This window comes from Hibiscus syriacus, unplaced genomic scaffold (assembly GCF_006381635.1).
Source record: "Hibiscus syriacus cultivar Baekdansim isolate YM2019G1 unplaced genomic scaffold, ASM638163v2 tig00110450_pilon, whole genome shotgun sequence".
Classification (NCBI taxonomy): domain Eukaryota; kingdom Viridiplantae; phylum Streptophyta; class Magnoliopsida; order Malvales; family Malvaceae; genus Hibiscus; species Hibiscus syriacus.
Genome location: NW_024062743.1, coordinates 8,790,191 through 8,816,244, shown reverse-complemented (window position 1 = coordinate 8,816,244; position 26,054 = coordinate 8,790,191).

Sequence of the window (26,054 nt, the reverse complement as noted above, 5' to 3'; positions counted from 1 at the left end):
TAACTCTTGAATTAAAGAATTTCACTAAACTTTCCATGTGTTCTATATTCATTTCTAATGCTTTAAACTTCTTAATCCTTCTAATGACAAGTCAAATTTATCTATAGAACTTCAAAAACCTCTTGATACAAACAATTCATTTCTACAACCTTTTTAAAATGTCCTTTCTAATTCTCTCTTCTTGATGTTTAAAGCTTATATAAGCTTTCTTTAAGCTTATATAACACCCAAAGAATCAAAACCAACTTAGAAATTAAAGAAAACAATAGCTCTAATCCATCTTACCTTTTAAATGAGATTAACGGGAAGAAGAAGAAGAATGAGACAAAAAGGATAAGCTTCCAGATAACTCCCTCACCCCATATGTTTATCTCTTAATAAAGAGATAAATATCCATTAAATGAAAAGACCACATTATCCTTCATATTTTCATTCCTTTTTATTTAATCCAATACCATAATATTTCACTTTAATCCTTAAACTTTTCAATTTTTCATAAATTGATCACCAAATTTCAAAAACTCTTATTTCAGTCCCTAACCCTGATTTTGGGATATTACACAATGCATTTTTAGATAATAAATAACTTAAGTAAAATACCCAAAATATAGTCTTTTTACGGAGTTATCACACCCCCAAACTTAAGCTATTATTTGTCCTCAAGCAGTGGATAATGATCAATAGAAAAATAATATGTTATGGAAAAGTCTAAATCAGGACGGTCAAGTGGTCTAAGATTTCAGCCCTCAGCAAAAAGTTTGACTTTAACATGCTACACTAATTGAGAAGTCAAGTACCTTTCCCGAGGCCAAGATCATTTGCAAGTGTATATGTGTGTGTGATTGTATCTAGTCTATGCTTAACGAAATTAGAAAGTCCATAAATTATTTTGTTTTGCCAAGGAATAAAATTAGTCATTAAGAACAAAATTACTCCTATTTATTCAACACTTAAACTTTTTGTTTTTTCAATTTTTTTAGCACTGCACAAGGGGAGTCAACTAATCACAACTACCATCCCATACTCTAGATGAATGGAAGCATATCTTCCATCCCCGAGATAGTAAGGCAGAGTCATCCCGTGACTGTTTTCATTCACTTATGTGCTAAGGTTGCCATTTATTCAAGGAGTTTCTAGGCAATGCAGTCACACAGAGAAGTGTTACTCTATAGTTATACTGAGGCATTTATTTGCAATTCAACACAATTCAAAATATTGAGGAGTTTAACTTAGCCTTTCAAACATTGATATAGGAGTTTAGTTCATTACCAGAATTTTATGCCAAGGCATGCAAAAGTTCTTTCATAAAAATTTTCTAAGTTCCTTAAGCATAGAAAACATACAATCGTGTTCAATGAGTCACAAAGAATCAAGTCTTAGAGTTGGTTCTATCATCCTCAACAGTCATGTACATTAATTTCTAGCCATGGTAAATATTATCATCGTCATGAATCATTAACATATTCCAAATGACTAACCTAATCCTAACTATTGCCATAACAAAAAAACTTTGCAACTAAACATTATCAATGCAAATGACTAAGTATGAACAATACATCCCCCAAACTTTAGGGACGCATTGTCCACAATTCATGAAAACTAAACTAAAGATGAAATGTAATGCAAGGTCATCTACTTTGATGGTGGTGGGGTTGTTTTACGCAAATTCCTCATGTGGAGAAGTCCAAACGTGATTAGTTGTCCTCTTCAGGCGATGCTTGGTCAGAGGTGTTACAATTTGCTGTGGCATTTTTGTAGATGGGTGGACATCATCAGCAATGTCATCGTTTGTGCAAACACCAATTGGGTCTTCTTTTTAAGTGGGTGCAACATCCATAGGGGCTTTACCTGTAACACCCCAATCCGTACCCGACCCGAATACGAGTTTGAGATGTCACATTGACTTTTTAAAACAATATTCGTATAAAATAACAAAACATTTGAACTTATTTAATAAAATACGATCATATATTGTTGAATTATATTTCATTATAACAAATTTAAAAAAATTTCCTCAACGGTATCTTACTCAACTTTTTAAACTCAAATTTTTACTTACACACATTACTATTCCTCTGTTCCAAAATCAAAAGTTGTAACTTTCTTTGTCTTATAAATTGATCACCAATATACTCATTCTTAAAGTTTTCTATTATTCTTTATCTTTTCTTAAATATATAAATCCTTATCTCCTTCACCACATTACATTACATAATCAATATATACAACTGTATCCAGATCCACTTCATATTTGGTTATCTTAGCCTAACAATATCTTATAATTCCAATACGTTTTCATTTCATAATCTTGTTAGCCAACGTTAACTTTTTTTCATCTATAATGCAAACCCCTTATCATATCCACACTCTTGCTTATACACAATACTATCTACAAGTCTACTGTTCCTTTTTACATATCACCTCTTCAATAAATCTTTCGTGCTATCATAAACATCACTTCATTACTTTAATTCTTTCATTACCTTTCATATCATTTATACTTATCCCTCTTTATCCTTTTAACTTTTCTATCAATCTTTTGTTTCCGTCAAACATACAAATCCTTTAACTTTAATACACTCACTATCACACTACTTTATTATTATTTCGTTAAATCAAAACGTAAACCTTCATCAAACTATTCATATATGTATTATTTCCAATCAAAATAATTCATCCTCTATTTCTTTCACTTATCAAACATTCATTCTCACTCATCCATAATACAATTCCTTTGGTTCGAATTCAACCATTCCATTTACCTTTGTCTTATAACTGATCACTGATATACATATTCTTAAACCATTCCTTGGTCTTTTAATATTCTCCAATTAACATCCACCTCTTTCACTTTATCTTGTCCATGCTATAAAGAAACTATTCTATTTCAGAACGATAAAGTTCCTTTAATACTATAATTTCCAATCCGTCTGAACCGATTGGCTTTATTCTCTGGTGGAGAATACAACTAATTCATATTTGGTTTAAAGTTGAAAACCAGAATCTCTACCTTTCTTTGATGGTTCTTAACTTTATTAAGCACTAATTTTCTTAATCATCTGATATTTTTGTTCTCCAATCCTTTCATTCTGAGCTCTCTCAAGAACTTTAACACGATTAACAATTTCTTGAAATGAGAACAAATTCAAAACCAGTAACACTCTTTTAATTTAAGGCGCAAGCCCTAAACAACCAATCATATGTATTCTTATTATTCTTCTTAATCAGAATCAACTCAGCAATAAATCTGCTTAACTTATTAAACTTATACTCATACACATGCACGTGTAATTCCCTTGCTTCAAGCTCGTATATTCTAGCTTCATTTGTCTTATAAACTGGTCATCGATGTACTTATTCTTGAACTCTTTTACAAATAATACCCACATCACTTGATCTTTTAACATTCTTATGGTGACATTTGTTCATCGTATTCTAACTTGCCCAAGTAGTAACAAAACTACTCAATTTAATTTCTCCACTTTGGATAATTGAACACCTGCTAGCATTATCTTCATATCATTTATCAAAATGTCTATAACAACAGAACCTTTCTCAAATTCACCCTTGAACTCGGGTGCTCTTAACTCTTTTAACTATTTCGATACATTCATTCTATGAGTTAAAGAAGTATAAAATTGAAAACACATCATAATATCATTTAACATCATGAAACATTCTCTAATCTTATACAGGCACTCCCTGAGGTGTTCGCTCTTCTCCCTGCCTGGCCAGGGCAGGTGATTGTTATTACCTTCAGTCTATTGCCTTGTGCTTCACTTTGGAAACTCTCATGATTATACACTTTAACTCTATTATCAAGACAACATACTCCTTACACTATCAAATCAGAAAATTTTTCACTTTGTGTTGGCATGTATACTTTTTAAAACACTTTTTATTTCGTTTTTAGCCTAGAATTGTCTAAACCGTAGCTCTGATACCATTAAATGTAACACCTCAACCCGTACCTGACCCGAATATGAGTCTGAGATATCACATTGACTTTTTTGAAATAATATTCGTATAAAATAACAAAACATTTGAACTTATATTAATAAAATACGATCATATATTGTTGAATTATATTTCATTATAACAAATTTAGAAAAAAATATGTCTTTATGAACAGTACTATACGGTATGTAAAGTACCGTGAACAGTAATGAACAACACCGTGAACATTAATAAACAATACCATAAACAGTAATGAACAATACCCTTGGTAAAATTTTTCCAGTTTGCTTCAGGGGTATCAATACCCCTGCTACAGGTACCAATACCCTACTACAATACTGCTATAGTAACTTTCAAAAAATATATAAAACTCATGAAAATTTAAACTTTTAACACTATAAAGTTCTCATTTGCATATATAGGTTTAAAATATTACAAAACTCAAGCATATGATTTTTCAAAACCAATTGGAATATATATTGGTTTCAAAACTTTATTTACATGCCAACCTCAATCAATATTACAAAATACAATCTATTCAATTCTTTTCTGATCTGATCTTTGGAAAAGAGAACTGACATGTCTTGCTTAACTTTTATCATTATTCCTCTTCTCGAAATCTACGCGTTAAACAATCACACGCTAAGTCGTTGACTTAGTGAGGCATATAAAACATATAATAAAACCATAAAACATTTCATATAACAAAATGTATACATGCATCTATACCATCATTATCCTATTATTAGCATTAATACCTTTTATCATATTATCATATACTTATCATTTATACACATCATATATCATTTCATAAAGAAATACACTTAACATCATATAATTCATGTAATATCATTCATATAACTCAAAACATATATCTTTTCATATAACCAATACATGAATCCTGTAATTTATTTCATATAACAAATCACATTCAGTATATTTGTTTAATATCTTTATTAGCCCATGTACACCCGTGAGAACTTAAGGTATGTGAGTACATTGAGGTTGTGCACTAATGTTGTCACCACAGCTTGTATAAGTCCCACTGAGTGGCATATGAAATTTGTCCCGAATGACCTATGTAACTGTCCATATGTTCCGAAAAACATAGGTAAACCATAACTGTCCATATGTCCCGAAAGACATAGGTAAACCCTCGACTCTTGGTATGCCAACTATACCACTAGCTCTCATCTCATATAACATGCGCATTATCATTTATACATTTTATATCACTTGTTATTTCTCTTCTGTCACATACCACATGTATGTGTAACTGTATTTCTCATATCATATCACATGTATTACAAGTATATGTATTCACGTAGATAGTTTCATATGACTTATATCATTTCTCATTTGTTCATGTAAACTCGCATGTCATATCATGTAACATATAACCACATATGTCTGTCTTATCTCATATCATAAAATTTGTTAGCTTATGTCATATCACATGTTTATATCATATAACTTATGTAATCACATACACTAATTATACCAGTTCACATAGCTTATCACACTAACACGCATTCACACAATTCATGTAACATATGCAATAATATATATATCACAAACACTCATGCCACATAAGCATCATATCAATCACAAATCGAATAATATTTTAGGAGTCACTTCTTACCACAGTAACTCCGTCACTGGCTCATCGAAAGCCAATGTTTGTTCAATAATGTAAGTACAAATTAAATTGCACTCACCTTAGCCTTGCTTGCTTTGACTTGATCCTAATTCTTTGATTGTTCCGAAACTTGTTTAGGCTTAATATCTACGTAAACATAATTTCCGAGATGATTATCAGAAGTCTAAACCTTATAACTTGATGTTAATAACTTAAGCTAGTTTAATGAACCAAAATTCTATTTTTCCTTTAGGGGGTATCGATACCTCCCCCTAGGGTATCGGTACCCCTATTGAAATCTGTAATTTTTCGTTCAAGAGGGTATCGACACCTATTAAATGGGTACCAATACTCTTTGCCCATAAATCACATTTTCAAGCCCGAAAATCATCAACTCTTCACTCAATTCTTCTTTTTTAAACCCCTATCATGTTATTAAACCAAACTACCATTACATAAACCAACTTATATCCATATAAACCATCTTTAACCTCATAATTCCTTTCTCCATATAGAATCAAGAATCATACTCAAATTTTCAATATGTTCTAATTTCAATTCTATCACTTCATATCTCTTAATTCCACTTTTGACAAGTCAAATTTGACTTTCACTTCTAATTATGAACTCTATTCCAAGATTTCATTCAAGAACTCAAAATCTTTAATCTTCCATAACTCCTTTATCTTTTGATTTTAAGATAACTTAAGTTTTCCTTAAGCTTAGTTATCGTCTAATGATCAAAACCCAAACCTTAAATCAACAAATAATCAATTAATTAGAAAACGTACCTTTGAGCTTGGAGATACGGGAGGAGGAGGAAGAAGAATGGAGAAGAGTTTGTAAATAACTCTCCCCCACCCCACGTGATTCATTCTTATCAAGGGGGAAAATATATTTCCTTGTCAAATGACCATTTTTCCCACCTTTAATAATTACTAAAAAATTTCAGGAAATATTTCCAAATAAATCATTGAACTATTCAACTATTCTACTTTAATCCCCGAATTTTGAAAGTTTACAATTTAGTCACTAACTCGGTATTGAGGATGTTACATTACCCTTGTCCACATGCTTGAGAGCCTGCTCTTCTAAAAAACCTAATATTTAAAGTAAATAAAGAAATAAAGAAAAGAAAAAACAAACACACAACAAAAAATAATTTTGTCATGACAAAAAAATTAAAAAGGGTTGAAGAGATGCAAACTCTAAAACATCCTGAATTGATAAGGCAGTTTTGTTGTATTCGATCAGAGCACCAGTATAGATGAAAATTCCCCACATATAATAATTCCAACTTCAAAATATTTTTCCCTGGCATTTCGTTTCTTCCATGTATGTTCTTCGTCCCTTGGCATCTATCGCAAGATTTATTGAAATCTTTGGTATCCTTGAAGAGTGTATGTCAATAGAACTCAGATTGTAGGACCCTTGAAGTAGTCATTGCTCCTCCAAAGTGCTCTCCACATGAAGCTGAATGGTAGTGGAATGAGATCTTTTTTTTGGTCATTGATGTCGTAGCATCTTTTAATCGTTTAGGCAATAAATTATTTGAAGAGGTAGGGGTCATCCCAATGACAGTAGCCACCATCATGTATGACCTTATTCTTTCCCTGGCTATTTAAGTAAGGAAGCAAAGTACCACTAACAAGAAAATTAACAATATCATCATACCACGAAAATATCGCGGTAAATAATAATTCTCATAAGGGAATTTTTTTTATCTCCATTTCATTCCTTAATTGTTTTAGAATTTCTAGCCTATATAGATAAATAGTTACTTGGGGTTTAGGATTAGTAAATTCATGAAATCCAAAGGTTCAAATTTCATACCTGGTCTAGCTATGAGTAAGCTAGAATGACTCATCTCCTTTGAAATATCATCGAGTTCCTCTTCGTCTTCTTCATCATCAGTGCATAAAAATTTACTGTGACAAAATTTTGCAGCTTCCTCTTCCATCATAGATTCCACATCTTGAAGCGATTGACACTCCAAAAAATCTTCAGTATATTTGATAGTGTTGAAGACATTGAAAATTACCCTCTTCTCATTCACTCATGTTGGTGGGGGTTTATCTTTTGTCGTGACAACTTTTTTCTTGTCTTCCTTGGTTGTACTCTTCAAACTTTTATCCTTGCTCTCCATGGAATATGAGTCTTCTTGCATTTTTGGATCTTCGTGCACAATCTCATGGCTAGGTTCTTCGAGCATCTCCCCCAAACTTAGCTTCTTTATAGATCTAGGTAATACTCCTTAAGGTGAATGCACTACAATGATCATTTCCCAGAGTCTTAGTCACTTCAGTATCACTAGGTAGACTGCCCTATGGGTATGTAAGTACTGCCTCGACAATTTTTTCCACTTGGATTTTCAAGGCTCGCAAAGATGAACTGTGACTTTGCAAGTACACCCCTTGGCTCAACAACAATCCTCCTTAGCTCTCAATAGATGTGGCGTGATCTTGTAATAAACCCTTGGCAGTTGCCATGAAGTCTTATAGAGTGACTTCTAAAGAGTTGGTGTTCGCTGAAGATGATACCCCTTTAGGAATATTTTGACGCGACATATTTCGTTGAAAACTTGGGGGTTCAATCATGATATACTGCCAATTCGAGTTGCTGGAATTATTGGCTCCTTGATTCCCTAAAGAAAATTTTGGATGCTGAAGCCATCCTAAATTGTAAGTGTTCAAATATGGGTTGTTGTTGCCTCGACTAAAGTTCCCCACATAGTTGGTTAAATCATGGTTGTCAGGGCATTCACTCTCATGATGATTGCCATGGCACAAAAAACATGTAGAACTGGCTACCTCCATTTTCTGCACTTCACTAGGGATCTGCAGATTTTTCAACATATTTGTTATGGCAGATAATTGTGCTGACACAAAATCCTTGACATCCAACTCAAAAGTCCCTTGGGTTATCCTCACAGTCCCTAGTCTTGTAGACAAAAATTGATAATCATTGATTGATATCCTATCAAGGATATCAAATGCTTATTTAGGTGACTTGTTTAACAGATTACCATTTTTCGTAGCATCTAGAATCATACTTATTGGAGCATTCACACCATGGTAAAACATAACAACTTGTGTCCAAACCTGGAATTCATGGTTGGTACACTTTCATAGGAGTCCTTTGTATCTATCCCAACACTTAAACATAGACTCGTCATCAGCTTGACGAAAGGAAGCAATGTTATTCCTAAGATGGATGTTCAGATTGGATGGATTATGCCGTAGCAAAAATATTTTACATAAGTTTGCCCATGATTTTATCAAGCTGGAAGGTACTTATTTAAGCCATGCCCTGGCACGATCTTTCAAATAATATGGAAATAAATTCAATTTTAGCACATCTTCATGCACACCTTGTTGTCGAAAAGAGTTATAACCTCCAAAAATGCTCGAATATGCTGCCTTGCATCCTCATGAGGCGCACCACCAAATTGCCCAATAGAGTTTAACATGTAAAACATCACTGATTTGAGTTTGAAGTGAGCTGCTTGAATCTTGTGAGCTACAATAGCTTGTTTTAGGTTGTCCAAGGTGGGAGCTAAGTGATCTCTAATAGTTTGTGGTCTTGCAACATTCCTTCATTTTTATTTGCCTCTACATTTAATCCTTCAGGTTCCTCCACTTCATTTTGAACTTCATATATAATTCTTTGAGCTCTTTAAACACCTCTTTCTTGACAGAAGAGTTACTCAATTTTAGGTTTAGAATGAGATAATGGTTCATTGGGTCTTCTAAAAGTAAAACAACAACTCAACGGAAATAAAATAATGTTATAACAAAACTTTTAAAACACCAATTGCCAATCCCTGGCAACGGCGCCAAAAACTTGATTGCGTGTAAATGTGTGTGTTGTGGCACATAAATCTATGCAAGTACAATCGATGTAAGTAATATAGTAGTGAGAGAGTATCGTCTCCACAGGGATTGGAGAGCTTTTAAAATATTGCTACAGCTAGGAATATGTGTCACTAACTAATCCTAAATTTCTAAGTCTAAAGATATAAACAAATGAGAAATGTGCTACGGAAGATGGTATGAATAGATGGAAAAAGTTTAGTGATGCAAAAAATGTGTGAAGTGAAGTGAGCAAATAATTTTTGTCATGGAAAGAAAAATATACATGAGTAAACAAATAAAAATTGCTTAAGGCAAAAATTAATTGCAGGAGTAAGTACATAAAAGTTTCTAAGAAGAAAAATTTCTAAACGTTGGAAATAGTTTGGCAACCTCACATAAACAAGCTTCTAACGGAGTAATTGAATCGATTTATTACGGCAAGAAATTATTCTATGCCTAGAATGATCTAAGTACACTATGTCTATCTTACTCGACATGATTTACTAGTAGTGTTCCTAGGATATCTCTAGTATGAAACCTGATAAGAAAATGGAAAGCAAAGAAGAACGAAACTCCCAAAACGGGGATGTTGTCTTGATGCCTAGACCACCACCATGACTACTCCATCGAACTAGCCTCTCTCGTGGGCCTAGCTGCTACCCCGACGAAGGTCAGCTATGCAAGTTACCACCAAAAAGAAAGAAAGAATAAGATAAAGAGAATGGTGTTGTTGCTTCCAAAAGCTCAAATATGGAAATTGTAGGGATCCCTAAAAATGGGGGCATCATTTTTTATTTATAGTGGGGAATTTCTAGAGTTTTGTGCCCTTGAAATTCCCTCATTTACCCTTGATTTAATGCCCAAAATGTGACAACAAGGCATCTGGTTATGGTCCCAAATTAGCAGCAGGGGTAGGGGTTCACGTGAGGCTTATTGGATAGTTGGTCGCACGACGTCATCTAATTTGTCTTGTACTACGTCTAAAATTTGAAGAAAACTTGTCGCGAAAAAAATTGCTCCTTACGGTCATCGTCTTCAGTTCCTTTGGCCCTTGCACAAAAATTTTCATGGTAAATAATTTCCTCCTTGTTCATTTCCTATCATTTGCATCATCACAACCAACACACAACCCTTCTCATCAGCAACATCAATTTTATAAAGAAAAACTAACTGAGGCAAAACCTTTCCACCACATGCAATAAATGTCCTAAATGCTAACTATATGCAACTAAAAAGTTATGACAATGACTTTTAGATAATCAATAACTTAAGCTAAAAGACCCAAAATGTAGTCTTTTTACGGAGTTATTAGGACCCTGAGTAGTGTTCAGAAGTTATTTAGCAGCCCAACCATGGAGTCGAAACTTTGAAATAAAGGAAAGTCATCCTTCACAGGTCATGGTCTGGATTCGGTTGTCGGTGTTGCTTTATCGGTATTACTCCAAGTCTTTATTCTGACTTCTTGCGATTGTGATTAGGAAGAAAATTAAGATCAACTATATTACCACGGAAGGGGAGCATAAAAAATTTGCGAGGTTGGCGGTGGCTGTTGATTTGTCTAAGCCTTTGCTTCTTTGTATCGGGATCAATGTGTTCGTTCAAAAACTAGAGTATGAAGGATTACGTAATATTTACTTCTAGTGTAGGGTATATGGTCACACGAAGGAAAACTGAAGTCGACAACCAGTAGGTCCGTCCATCGTAGATGAGATGGAAAGGGCTCTGGAGTCTGAGACGGAAGGGAATAAGGATAAAGGTGAAGATATGTATTGTCCATGGATGATAACGGCTTGAAGAAAGTGTAGAACGAACAAAATGAAAGATAATTCTACTCCTGCTGCTAAAGTGGTTCAACAAACAAGTCAGTCCAGATCTGCAGTGTTAAATTCTTTGGATAATAATGGGGATAGGGAAAATGTTAATGCAAATTTGGCTAGTACGAATAAGGGGTCGATTGTGTTGCTGTTCGAGACGTGTGAAATCCAAAGGAAAAAGGCCTATGTTTGAGAACTTAAGTGCTATGGGGACTTGAACGATGGTAATAGGTTTGTTATCAAGTAGAACTAATGTTGAGTTGAACAATAGCTCTTTAACGGGAATTAGTAGACAACCGTTGGGGGAAGTAACTAACATGATATATGTTCAGACTGGACATGGACAGCTAAGTGTAACTCCTTCAGTTACGAGGAATGATATTCACGATAATATTCAGATTCCTCAGGTTAGGACTTGACAACATTCTGCGGTGTTGATTCAAGATGGCACTATGGAGAACCGGGTTAGTATTCGAGATTGGATGACACCTTTAAAAGTCTACTATTGGTTTCGGAGGGAAAATATATAGGGAAACAAGGCTTGAGAGTTAAAAAGAATAAACAGTATAAAGCTCCACATCACCCTCTTCTTACCGAATGGGGTTAATCTGCAACAAAACGATTGGATAATGTTGAAAGTAGTAGTTCTAAACCTTCTTCTACACATCAACTAAAAAACGTGAATGGTTCAGCTTTGAATATGGAAGTAATCGGTTCTCTGGATTCCACCGGGATGGAGAATTCGATTGCCTCTCCTGACTCTTCTCTCACATTGTCCCATGTTTAATTGTATGTTTTGGAATAGTCAAGGTGCTGCTAGCCCTCAATTTTGTTGTCATTTTCGTCAGTTTATGCTCTCTAATAACCCTTATCTTGTAGCGTTGTTTGAGACTCGGGTTAGTGGTCAGAGAGCGGATGATGTTATTTGAATACTAGGCTTCAAAAACCCTTTTTGGGTTGAGGTGAATGGCTTTAGTGAAGGAATTTGGCTGTTATGGAAACCAGGTGTGATTGTTGAATTTGTTCGAATTTCAAATTAGTTTATTCATGTGGTGGTTCATCATAATGAATTGTCGAGGTCGATCTTTGTTACAATGGTGTATGCTAGCCCTGATATCTCCATTAGAAGTCATCTTTGGAATTAGCTCAGAGCTTTACGGGAAAGGACCACCCTTGGTTGCTTTGGGGTGATTTTAATGCTTTGTTAAATCATGAAGACCGCAGAGGTGGAGTGACAGGTCGTTGGTCTCCTAGCCTAGGTTTTTGTCAGTTTGTAATTGATATTGCTTTGATGGATATTGGATTTCATGGCTCGTCGTTCACTTGGTCTAGGGGCTTTTTGCATCAACGATTAGATAGATGTTTAGCTAACGAAGGCTGACTACGTGCTTTCCTCGATACTCGCGTTATTCACCTGGATAAGTTAGGATCGGATCATCGACTTATTTTGGTGAAAGTTAAATTATCTCCTTCTAGGTGTGTGGATCCTCCGTTTTGGTCCCTTATCTCGTGGTAAGACCATCCGGAGTTTAATAACTTACTCTGATCTTCCTGGACGAGTGAAAATGATACTTGGCAGAATCTGGTCTCCCTCAAGGAATCACTTATGTTTTGGAACGTGAATGCTTTAGGAGACATCGGCAGGAAGAAGAAAAATTATTGGCTAGATTAACAGGTATTGACAATGCACTCTCTTAGCGTGATTCGAGTTATTTGACTGAACTGACATCGGAATTGGATGCAGTGCTGGAGCAAGAGGAAAGCCTTTGAAAACAGAAGTCTTGCCGTGACTGTACTGTGGCAGGGGATCATAATACTAAATTTTACCATGCTTGTGCTATCCATAAAAGGCATAAGAATACTATACTTTCTTTGAAACTTGATGATGGTTTGTGGTATTTTGACATCTTTGTATAGCATGAGGGGAAATTCTTCAAAATCTCAAGGGAGACTTTAGAAGCTTTGTCAAAAGATGTTATTGATGAGGAGGTTAAAAATGTAATTTTTAGCATGCAACCTTCCAAAACGCCTGGTATCAATGGATTCCATGTGGTTTTTTCCAGAAGAATTGGGGACTGGGAGAGAATATATGTAGATTCGTGCGACAGTATTTTAGAAGTGGGGTGATTCATACGAAGATTAATTGTACTCTTCTTGTTCTCATTCCGAAGGTAGCGGTTTCGGAAAATTTCACTCAATTCAGACCTATAAGTCTGTGTATGCTCCTGTTTAAAACAATCACGAAGACTATTATGACTCGACTCAAGACTCTGCTTCCTAAATGGATTACAAACGAGTTTTGTGTCTGGACGATGCCTCTCTAATAATATTATTATCGCACAAGAGGTCACACAATCGATCAAAAGGAAACAAGGGCAAAAAGAGTGGATAGTAATTGAAGTGGACTTGGAGAAAGCATATGACAGATTAGAATGGCAGTTCATTGAGGACACATTATTTGATCTGGGATTACCTGATACTATGCGCAGTTTAATCATGAGTTGTTACTTCTGCATCAACCAAAGTTCTATGGAATGTGCATTAGACGAATTGCTTTAAACCTTCTCAGGGAATTCGCCAAGGGGATCCTCTGTCACCGTATTTATTTGTCCTCTGTATGGAACGACTTGCACAAACTATCCGAAAAATGGTTGATCAAGATCAAGGAAGTTGGAAGCCGATTAAGATTTCTTGGGGTGGTCCTTAATTATCTCACTTATTTTTCATGGACGATCTTGTTTTGTTTACAGAAGCTTCGTTAGGACATTCTTATTGATTTTTGTCAAGCATCTGGGCATAAAGTTAGCTTGTCCAAGACTAATAAATGTTTCTCTAGGAACGTGGAAAAGCAATTTCGGATTGGCATCAATAATGGATTTTTGTTCTCTCGCATGGAGAATTTGGGTAAATATTTAGGGGTGCCTCTTCTCTATGATCAGGTTTCGCGTGTCACGTATGGTTATCTTATTCAGAAGGTCCAAGATCGATTAGTGAGTTGAAAAATCAGACATCTCTCTTTTGTCGGTCGAATTACTTTAACAAGAGCTGTGTTATCTGTTATCCCTTCATATGCTATACAAACGAGCTATATCCCAAAGAAGATTTGTGATGAGCTTGAACGTTTAATTCATAATTTCGTTTGGGGTGACATTGTCGAACGACGTGGGATGCATCTTGTCAAGTGGGAGGAGGTTTGTTGTATGACGAAAATGGGTGGAGTTGGAATTAAACCAATTCATGTGCAAAATGAGGGCGTTCCTTATGAAGATGGTGTTTCGTTTAATTGCTGATTACTCGTAACTTTGGGCCCAGGTACTTCGTTCAAAATATGAAGTTTTAGACCAGTGCCTTTATGCATCGATCGACACTGTTGTTCTCGATTATGGAGAGGACTCTCGGTTGTTTGGGAGGATATGAGGCAGAATTTGGTTTAGACTCTGCGTATGTAAATTCGATTGATTTTTGGTATGATGCATGGTTAGGTGAATTAGGTCCGTTAGTTAGGTACCTGCAACTTTATGAACCGATGCCTACTGCTGGTATAGTAGTCTCTTCATTAGTTAAATCTGATGGTGATTACAATTGGGAATTTTTGCATGATCATTTACCGAAAATAGTTCGGCTCAACCTTATGGCTACTCGACCACCGTTGTTTGATGTAGGTCATGATGTAGTGGGAAGGAGCAAGGATGGGAAACGATGCTTCATTGTGGCCTTTGCATATAATACGTGTATGCTGATGGAAAATTCTGCTGCTACACAGCCTTAGGATGCGTTGCAGAATTATCAGGGGCTCTCGCATATTTGGATGCTTATGTGGACTATTTGTAAGGGTTGTATCCTAATGAATGAGGAACGTAGTCATCGACATATCACGATGGATACTAGTTGTTCGCTATGTGGAGCAGTGTTTGAAAGCAGTTCCCATATATTGCGTGAATGTCCTATGGTGGTGGCGACATGAAAGGCGGTTATTAAGCCTCACCTTGCTGATGAATTTTTACCATGGATTTGGTACATTGGACAGATAAAAATCTCCGACAACCGCATTACTTCTATATTGCAGTAGAGGATTGGGATATTTTATTTGGCTATTTAGTGTGGTGTATATGGACGCGTAGAAACAAAATGATATTCGATGTTGAGTTTATTGTAAGAGAGTATTTTGCAGCAAGGACATCGTTTGGAAAAGGAAATCATTCGTGCTTTATCTCAATGGAATTCTATGAGGCATAATTGCATTCCCAAGGTATAGAGGTGTAACACCCTTAACCCGTATGCATTCCCGTATACGAGTTAAAAATGTCACATCAATCGTATAAAATATATACTATTTGAAAATCTGATAAAATTTGTTTCTTTTATAATAAAATAATTTAATTGTTATCGATAAAATCATTTTATTGTGTAAAACCAAAATAAAATACTTTAACATCAATTTAAGTCTAATTTCCATACATTTTATGTTCGTATACATGCCGCTAGAAAATCAAAATATAGTAGGTTGTCATTATTGTTACCTGTTAAAATTCTTTGATGATTGATGCTAAACTCAGCTCCTTACTCCTCTTGCTTTCTTTTACCTACACATGAAAATCATTAGACACTAAGTATACAGTTAGTGAGGCAATGATAGAAACATTCAAGGCAACGAAACACATAAATGTAAACAAAAATAATATTCAATGCATGATGATCACTTTACATGTATTCCAACCATGTTACCATATATTAACATGATACAAACCGATATAAAATTTCTTACCAATGTACTTGCCATGTATTCCATAAGTTCATAAGCTTATTCACCCACAAACCATAGCCCAAATATAAGCCTATGAGGACTCTGGGTACTCAAGTCAAATATACATTGAAGTGCTTGCGCGTAAGGTTGTGTCCACCTCATGCACCAAGTTTACACTCTAGTGTTGATCTGGATATGACACATAAGGTCGTGTCCACCACCTGCTCTAAGTTTACACTCTAGTGTTGATCCAGATATGACATATAAGGTTGTGCCCATCTTCTGCACTTAGTGTCCTTACACACTATAGTGTTGAATCGAACCTACAGCTGCTGGACTCTATGGTATGCCAGTTATACCATGTCCCTCAATGACTTACTTGGGCATATAGTCTATTTTTATCCCATCCATCGTAATCTATATTAATATAATTTAAGATTGGGCAGTTCATGCCCGAAATAACGTTCGTAATAAACATCATATATATTCATGGTAAACATCATATATAATAATCAGTGATCAATGCATTTTATATTCAACCTTTGACATATTGAGAATATGTCAATCATATGATAAATGACATAAATATCATGCCAATATAACACAAGTCCTACCCGATGATGTATAAAACATCTATATATAATGTTATGCATGTATTTCAATCACTTTGACATTATATACATCCCAAAATATAAGCCTCACTAAGCTTTAATTTGATCCTTTCCTTTTGTTGAAAACATTTTTGTGTTTCGATATAACAAATTAAGTTTAAATGAATTTTAAGATTTTACAAATGATTTTCTAAGTATATTTGATTTAATTAATCGAATATCAAATTATTACTCCAAGTCTTTCAAGTTCAAATTCAAACCTTACTAAATGTGTAAAATTGTGTTTTATACTTGATATATTTTTGAAACAATTTTCACAAAGTATTTTGAACCAAAATCAAGCCTAAAATCAATTTTTCAGAGTGATGCACCGATGCACCAATCCATGCATCGATGCACCATGAATTAAATTGAACATCGAATGCATTTCATGCATCGATGCACATACCATGCATCGATGCACATACCATGCATCGATGCACATACAATGCATCGATGCACATACCATGCATCGATGCACTAAGGATTTTATGAAAACATCAAATACATTTGATGCATCGATGCACCAGCCATGCATTGATGCACCAACCATGCATCGATGCACTCTGGCTATTTTGAAACATCGAATGCACTTGATGCATCGATGCACTAAGGGTCCAACAGTCAAAATATTTGAATTTTACACTGATGCACCTAGAGTATGCATCGATGCACTGAAGCTCCCAACTGAATTTATTAATTGTTTTCACACTTAAATGGCTCTATTGACTCCACTAAGCATCCCCAACGTTCAGAATCATTTGAAGGTGTATTTAAACAAGCTTAGAAGCCATTGATCAAAAACAAGAAACAACAATCATCAAGAATCAAGAGAGAAACAAAGAGAAAGCATCAAACCTCAAGTTTGAGCATTTCAAGCCTATTTTTCATTCAATATTCATTTTGCTTTCAAGAATACTACTTGTACTCAATTGTATTCATCTTTGAGTGTTCTTTTCTTTGTTCTATAATTGTGCAAACATCTTTCCTTGTGAGGATTTCCTTGTAAGTTTGCAAATTTGTAATCTTCTCTTTGAGAAAGAGTGTTCTCAAGAATTGGGGTATATTCTTGATGGAGTTGTAAGGTTATCTCTTTGGCCTCAAAAGAAAGAACAAATTAGTAAATTTGTTAGAAAATCCTTAGTGTGGATAGCTAAGGTATTGGACGTAGACTTTGATTGAGAAAGTCGAACCACTCTAAATCACTATGCAATTACTTTCAATTTTCTACAAAAATTTTAATTGCCAATTCACCTCCCTCTTGGCCTATTCCGTCGATCGATTAACTCAACAATTGGTATCAGAGCCTAACTCATTTGAAGGTTTAATCGCCTCTTGAGTCAATTCTGAAAGAGTTACATCGATTATCAAGTCATCAATGGCCTCCACTTCAAACTTCGAATCCGGTCTCAATTCAATGCCCGTTAACAAGCCTCCTTTCTTCAATGGTGCTAACTATGCCTATTGGAAGAATAGGATGATGTATTTTATTCAAGAAAGTGACATGGGAGCATGGAATGTTGTAGAAGACGGATATATCAAGCCTCTCACTCATCCAAGATTGTGGAGCGAAGGAGAAACGAAAATGTTCCAGCTCAACTCCAAAGCCATCAATATTATATTTTGTGCTCTTGGACCAGATGAATATGGAAGAGTTTCATCTTGTACAAACCCCAAAGAAATATGGGATAAACTACAAGTCACTCATGAAGGCACCGACGAGGTAAAAGAATCTAAAATTAGTCTTCTAACACATAGCTATGAAAATTTCATGATGAAACCAAATAAAGATATCAAAGCTATGACGGATAGATTCTCAACGATTTTCAATGGTATCAAATCATATGGAGAGATCATTCCAAACAAAAAGCTTGTGAGGAAGTTAGTTTACTCATTTCCAAAATCATGGCAATCCAAGAAGACTGCAATCATCGAGGCTAAGAACCTAAAGTCCTTAACTCTTGAAGAGCTAATCGGTTCCCTCCTCACTCATGAAATGATGCTTGAAGATGAGGTGGAACTCGATACGATTGAAGAGACACCAAAGGAGAAGGAGAAAAAGAAAAACATTGGAGTTGCTCTCAAATCCACAAAAGAAGAGAGTGATTCGGATGAAGATGACGATGACGAGAAAATGGCATTGTTTGCCAAACGGTTCAGAAAAATGATGAGACCTTACCGAGGAAGAAAATTCAAACGAAATGATGGCCTCAAAAATGAACCAAAAGAGAAGAATCCAATCATTTACTATGAATGCAAAAAGCCGGGGCATGTCAAATATGATTGCCCACTGTCGTAACCGGTTTTCGTCCGAGCACGAATTTTTTATTTGGCGGGAAAAGTGATGTGAATAAATAGTTTTTAAAATAATTTGGGAGTCTCCATCGGCCTTTTGGGTCAGGTAGGACGAATACCTAAAAATCATCCTTTAAAAGAGTTTTTAAGAAAATATCGATTAAAAGATAAACTGATCTGCGTTTTAACCAAAAATTCGTTCTTTTTAATAATAAAAAGGGATTCATGGTCGGTTACGTTTAGGGAAGGATTAGCACCCCTACAACACCCAAAATTGGTACTTTTAAATTATAAATTGTCTCTATTATTAGAAATTTAAAAATTTAAAATATATTTAATTTATAATCCTATTATTTCAAATTTATAATTATGAAAAAAATATTAATTTATATATATTTATAAATAAAATATTTATTTATTTAGAAATATCAGAAAAAGACTTCTAGGTGCCTTAAGACAGCTCTTTTCTTCGATATTAAAAAATAAATAAATAATTAAAACAATTAATATATAATTTATAAAATAGGATATTTATTTATTTAAAAATATCAGAAAATGGACATCCAGTTGTTTTAAGACTGCCCTTTCTTAATATTGAAAAATAAATAAATATTAAAACATGATTAAAATAAGTTAAAAGTAATTAAATAAGATTTTAATAAATAAAATAAATATTATTTATTATATAAATATATATATTTATGGCTAAATAATAATAATAATAGTAATAATAATTAAAAGTAAACATATAAAATTAACATATAACTAAATAATGAATAAAATTAAAACTATATATTTAAAATAAATAAAACTTGAAAAACATAAATAAAAATTGAAATTAGTGACTAAATTATAACCTAATAGAATTAAATACCTAATACCTAATTAATTATTTAAAATTACAGGGATTAAACATGTTATTTTACTCATTTATTAATTTATGGACTAAAATAAAATTATATTAAATTCGAATGTCAAATTAAAATAAATTAAAACATGCTATTCAGATTAAAATATTAATTATTAAAATTAAAGGCTCTAACTCGAATAATAAAACAATCTAAGTGCTAATAATGTAATTTAGTCTTATTTAATTAATTCGTGTTAAAATATAAATTATGAAAATTATAAGGGATTAATATAGTATTTATCCTAAATATATATAAACATTGATAATGACTAAATTATAAATAAAAAAATTTGAAGACAAAATTAAAATGTTTAGAATTTGATTTCAGTGACTAAAATGGAAGTTTACAAACTTCAAGGGTCTGCGCAACTGATTTTTTATGCGGGAAATTACACAAATATCCCTCACCAAAACGACGTAGTTTTGGTGAGGGTATAAATACCATTAAAAAGGCCCTAAAGGCCAAATTTTTCTCATTTCTCATTTTTTTCTTTCTCTCTATAAGAGAAATACAATTCTCTCCCTCTTTCTAAAAGCTCCGTTCGGAGGGAGACCAGAAACTGGCCGGCCGCCATGCTTCGGCGCCGGCACCGCTGACGGTGGCCGAAATTCGGGAAAATAGCTCCGAATACTCCTCTTTCAATTCTAAGGCAGAATATGGCCTTCTTTTATACTAAAATGCTTTAGATCGTTCTAGATCTAAAATAACCGTATGTATTACCTTTGGTTATACAATCGGCGACGTTCGGCTCTCCTCGGTGGTAAGTTACTTCTCTTTTCCTCTTTGTTGTTCTTTTCTCGTGTTGGTGTTGCTGTGGATGATGGTCTCGTTCTTCTCTTTCTCGCTCCGTTTGGTATCTTCCTCTTTCTGTTCGTGGATGTCTCTCTGTCTTGCCCTCCTTTTTTCTTTTCTTGCTCACTCAGTCGATTCTCCTCCCTCTCCTCTTTTGCAGGCTCGGTGGTGGTTTTATAGCCACCACAAAGCTCTCCATGGACCAGGTAATAAGGGGGGAGTTCGGTGAGTCACCAAACTATGGTGGTGACTCACCCTATAGCTTAAACGTGGAGGGGCAGCTGTGGCTGGAAGCTACTGGAAATGCTGCGTGGAGAGGCTGCTGCAGCTGATGGAAATTGCTGGAAATGCTGCGTGGAGGGGCTGCTGCAGCTGATGGAAATTACTGGAAATGCAACGTGGAGCTGTTAGAATGGAGAGGTAAAAATGGTGATTACAGCTGCCCCTCTTTGCTCGTTGTTGTCGAACAGGAATGGAGCAAAGACATAAAACAACATTTTTAGCTTGAAATGTTTAAACTTCTGAGCTATAAGTTCTTCTTATTATGAACTTTTTGCTCACTTCGGACGAGTTCTTCTCATTATGAACTCTTCTACTGGAATGACGATCCACCTCCTTCTGTGATGGATTTGACAAAAGGTTGAACAATGTTGATGTTGATATATTTCCCTCTATGATGAGTTGAGCAAAAAGTTGAATAAGTTCTTCAGATTATGAATTTCTTCTTCTTTGGGACTAGTTCTTCTCATTATGAACTCCTCTACTGGGAATGATATTCCATCTTCTTCTGTGATGAAATCTAGCAAAAGGTTGAACAAGTTCTACTCATTATGAAATTTTTCTTCCTCTTCAGATGAGTTCTTCTCATTATGAACTCCTTCTGGAAATATTGATCCTCAAGAGAGGTGTCGTTGATTCAACTTCATATGTGATGAATTAAGACAAGGTTGAACAAGTTCTTCTCATTATGAACTTTCTCTTCCTATTCAGATGAGTTCTTCTCATTATGAACTTCCTCTGAAAATATTGATCCTCAAGTGAGGTTCTTCTTTCATACAACTTCATAGGTGATGAATCAAGATAAGGTCAAACAAATTCTTCTCATTATGAACTTCTTCTTCATCTTTAGATAAGTTCTTCTCATTATGAACTCTTTCTGGAAATGGCTCTGCTGCTCTATCTCTTTTCTGGAAAAGTTGATGCTGATCTATCTCCTTCTGTGATAGAGTCATGCAAAAAGTTGAACAAGTTCTTCTTATTATGAACTTCTTCTTCCTTCTTCAGATGAGTTCTTCTCATTATGAACTCGACCTGGAAATGTTGATCCATCGAGTGATGAATTCAAGCAAAAAGTTGAACAAGTTCTTCTCATTATGAACTTCTTCTTTTTCAGATGAGTTATTCTCATTATGAACTCCTTCTGGAAATGCTGATCTTCAAAAGAGGGATTTGTTGATTCAACTCCATATGTGATGAATTAAGGTAAGGTTGAACAAATTCTTCTTATTATGAACTTCTTCTTCCTCTTCAGATAAGTTCTTCTCATTATGAACTTTCTCTGGAAAAGTTGGTGTTGATCTATCTCCTTCTGTGATAGATTTATGCAAAAGGTTGAACAAGCTCTTCTCATTATGAACTTCTTCTTCCTCTTCAGATAAATTCTTCTCATTATGAACTTTCTCTGGCAACGATGATCCATCGGGTGATGAATTTGAGCAAAAGGTTGAACAAGTTCTTCTCATTATGAACTCTTCTGGAATTATTGAAAACATTCTGCCCAGAGGTCTTATGAATGGCCCTGATGTCTTATCATCTTGCATTGTAGGGCTTACAGATGACCCTGAGGCTTTAAGATCAAAAAGCTCCCGAAGGCTTTTTGAAAACATCATGCACTGTAGGTCTTACAGATGACCCTGAGGCTATAAGATCAAAAAGCTTCTGAAGGCTTTTTGATAACATCATGCACTGTAGGTCTTACAGATGACCCTGAGGCTTTAAGATCAAAAAGCTCCCGGAAGCTTTTTGAAAACGTCATGCACTGTAGGTCTTACAAATGTGGGAAATAGTTTACTAAGTAAAAAAACTAAGGAAATCGTTTTCTTACTTTTTAACAATTTCATTTTTAGAAAAGATTGAATGAGAAACTATGGAAATCGTTTTCTCATTATTTTTCAAAATAACATGTCGATTAGGTAACATGCCCCAATCTCAAGATAATGCTCATTTTTGTGGATTGTGTCCATCTCTTCTTCAGATGTTTGCGTGATTCCTGTATTTTTGGTTTTGAATACCTTCTTCATGTAAGGTATTTTTTACCATGAATCTTCTTATTCTTCCGAAGATCTGTAAAACTTCATGTTTGAATGCACTCAGATGTATCAATGTAATGCATTGTCTATTGTGTAAATGATATTCTTATGAATGCATGAATGTTGATGCAATCTTCATTTGACTTCAAAGTGGTGAACTCGGTCTTCCTTCAGTTCATCATTTATTGCCAGGGTTACCTCTGGATATCAGTGTAGCAACTTACGCTATCAAGCTTGCGTTTCTGCAGAATCATCTGGTCAACTTGTATCTTTGCATCTTCTTGACTTCATTTAAGTCTCAGAAGAAATGTTTTATTTATGGAACTCTTGCCGTAGTCAGAGCTATGACCTTAATGCCCCATCTTGTCTTGGATAAAAATAACTTTCTTTGCTTGGACTTGTGTAGAAATCCAATAAAGCTTTCATTTTTGAAAAGAAAATCTATCATCTTTAAAAAGATAATCTATCATCTTTGAAAAGAGTGTAGATGTAGATATGTCTGACTCAGCGGGATTAATTAGGGGAGTAGAGTCTGTTCTGATTTGACTCTTGAAACACATCATAAAGAGAATTTATCTCAATTCCTTTCATATCTCCATATTTAATTGGTTCTCGAACAAAGCAACTTGGACCATATCATGTCGAGATGCTTAACCACAACCTGTCGTTCAACTAGTTTCTTGTGTTTAAAATTTCAGCTCTCCTTCTGCGAAAAGAAATCTTCATCATATCTCATCTTATAATCTTGAAGTTGAAGAAGACAAACTTCATCTTGGATCAAAAATGAAAACCATATGATCACAACATTAGTTCAACATCAGATGTTCGTAAAGCATTTGACAACACATTCATCCTTTTTTTATGGCTTCTGCCAAGATTTCTCAATCATTGAAGCTCTTTGCATGGTGTTCAAAATTTTTGTATGATGTCACAAGACCATTTGAGAACAAAACTCAGTGGGGATTCAAGTGTGATGTTAGTATGACCAAAAAATTGGTCAAATTCACAAAATGTGCTAGTGTCGAATTGAATAAGAGATACCAACTGATCACGTTTTCTTCTGTAATGAGCATTGTAGAAAGTAGAAACACTTCAGGTATAGGATCCATGTACAGAAAGATATCCGTAGAATTCTTGCTTCTGGGGATGAAACGTACATGATAAAACCAAAATAGATGGAAACTCAGTTCATCTTGGCTAGCAATGATGATCCCAATAACAACGGGAATAACAGTAATATAAGTGAGAGTCGAGTCTCCCTTTTCAATGTCATCAAGTAAGCAAAAACTGATGTGAAAAACAGCTTCATAATCTCAACTTTATGGTTGAAACTAACTGCCAGGAATCTCAAAGAAATATTTCCAATCATCACTGACGCACAGAATGCAAAATTCAAAGCTGAGATCTTGAGGAACTGAACCCTGGATCGAGTAGTCTACCTGGGGACCATCTTTATTCATGCAACTGTGATGTAGCTTAACAAAGAACACGATGTCATGTGAAACACGGTTAAGAAGATTGGGTATTTGAAAACATACTTGCTGAGTAGATATTTGTTCAATAACATGATCATAATGTAACTGCCTGATGAACGAAGCAATTATGTATAGTCAACTTCACTGTCATTGTTTCACCATTTTCATTCTTCATACCTTTCTATCTCATTGGAAATTTTTGCTCAAAGCAATGATCTTTAACACATAATGATGTGGGCCTTCAGCATGCCCCAACATTTGCTTATATGAATATTCAAAATGTTATTTCAATTTCTGATTAAAATGGGCTTTCAACATGCTCCAGCATTTGTTGACGTGAATATTCAAAACGCGTCAATATTCCTGATTATGATTGAAATGGGTTTTCAGCATACCCCAACATTTGCTTCTTGTTGATATGAGCTTTCAAAATGCCCAAATATTCATACTGATGTGAGCCTTCAAAATGCCCCACATGGATCATTTCTGTTTGCAATGGGCTTTCAAGATGTCCCGTATGGATCTGTCTGAATTGGGCCTTCAAAATACCCCCGACTTTCTAAACTGTAAGGCTTATTCTCAACGTCTGTTTGACTTGAATATCATGATCCCCACAAGGTTCAATTTTGACAATACACTGTGGTGGGTACTTGTGGCTTTATTCGTGCCCTAAATCTGTTTTCTCATTCTGGTGTCCCCAAACAGCATTTGTCATGTAACCTGAGGAATTATTTTCATGTTATCACGAACTTAAGAAATAATCAATCATTCTGACAGGAATATCTGAGATATGTGCCTCTTCTGAATGAGGTGGCCATTTTTTGGATCTGGAGGGGTCTAGTCGGACAGAGTGGTATAAGTCGTTTGGTAATTCATTTCAGGTTGACACAGTGATCCTTGTTTTCAGTTAAGGTTATTTATGGAATATACTTTTCCATGTAATATGTTGATTCTGATAACTACTCATCTGATTATGAAGCGGTCTTTTAGGATGATTTCACAGATATTGATAGTTCTACTGATACCAAGGAAATCCTGAATTCTGATTCTGATGAGGAGAATAAACTGTTATACTTGATGAAAATGGGGTACTCAGAGGCTGAGGCTTCAATAACCATGGAGAGATGTGGTCTAGATTCATCAATTGCAGAATTGACAGATTTTATATGTGCTGCTCAAATGGCTAAGGCTGTTGATGCACTTCTTTAATGATCCCAATTACAAGAAAAGACGAAACTTGGCCTATGATTTTTGGAAAATGAAGAAGTAGAGGAAGCTTGAAAAGAAGCTTCTTAATTAAGACGATTAAACAGTTCATCTTCCAAATCTAATGATTGGTTTTGGGGTTCTTACCAAGCCAGATCAGATAACTCAAAGAATCACTTCCAGAAGATGCTATTGGGCCTCCTTATTTCTACTACGAGAACATGGCACCTACTCCAATTGGTGTTTGGATCGAAATGTCACGGTACTCATACGATGCAGAGCCAAAATTTGTAGATTCAAAGTATTTTTGTACTGCTTCACATAAAAGGGAATACGTTCATAATCTGCCCATTGAGAACAGATTTCCTCTTATTATGCTTCTTCCACACACCATACATGATGCTTTTC